The sequence below is a fragment of the Penaeus monodon genome, chromosome 33, assembly GCF_015228065.2.
Source record: "Penaeus monodon isolate SGIC_2016 chromosome 33, NSTDA_Pmon_1, whole genome shotgun sequence".
Taxonomy (NCBI): Eukaryota; Metazoa; Arthropoda; class Malacostraca; order Decapoda; family Penaeidae; genus Penaeus; species Penaeus monodon.
In genome coordinates this window covers 12,925,442-12,925,749 of record NC_051418.1, presented here as the reverse complement: position 1 = coordinate 12,925,749, position 308 = coordinate 12,925,442, and positions in this window count along the sequence as shown.

The following is a 308-nucleotide window of genomic DNA, read 5'->3' as shown; positions in this document are numbered from 1 at the left end:
ATTACCAAACGATCACCATCTTATTTTCTCTTGAAAGAAAAAAAAGAAAATATTCGTCAACGGAACACCACGTGTCAGCATCATTTCACTCTCATCTCATCATCTCATTTTCGCCCTCCTCTCGGCATCATCTCATCTCGAAAGCGTTAGATCTCGAGGCTGATGCTGCAACGCGATTAACAGAATCAGATCCTTTATCTTGATCGATCGCTTCTGTGAGTGACGAATTCTTATGCGATCTGCAATGACCCACTTCGATCCAGTGATATCGATCTGATAAGATTAGCTTGATGGAATTTTAGACTAGT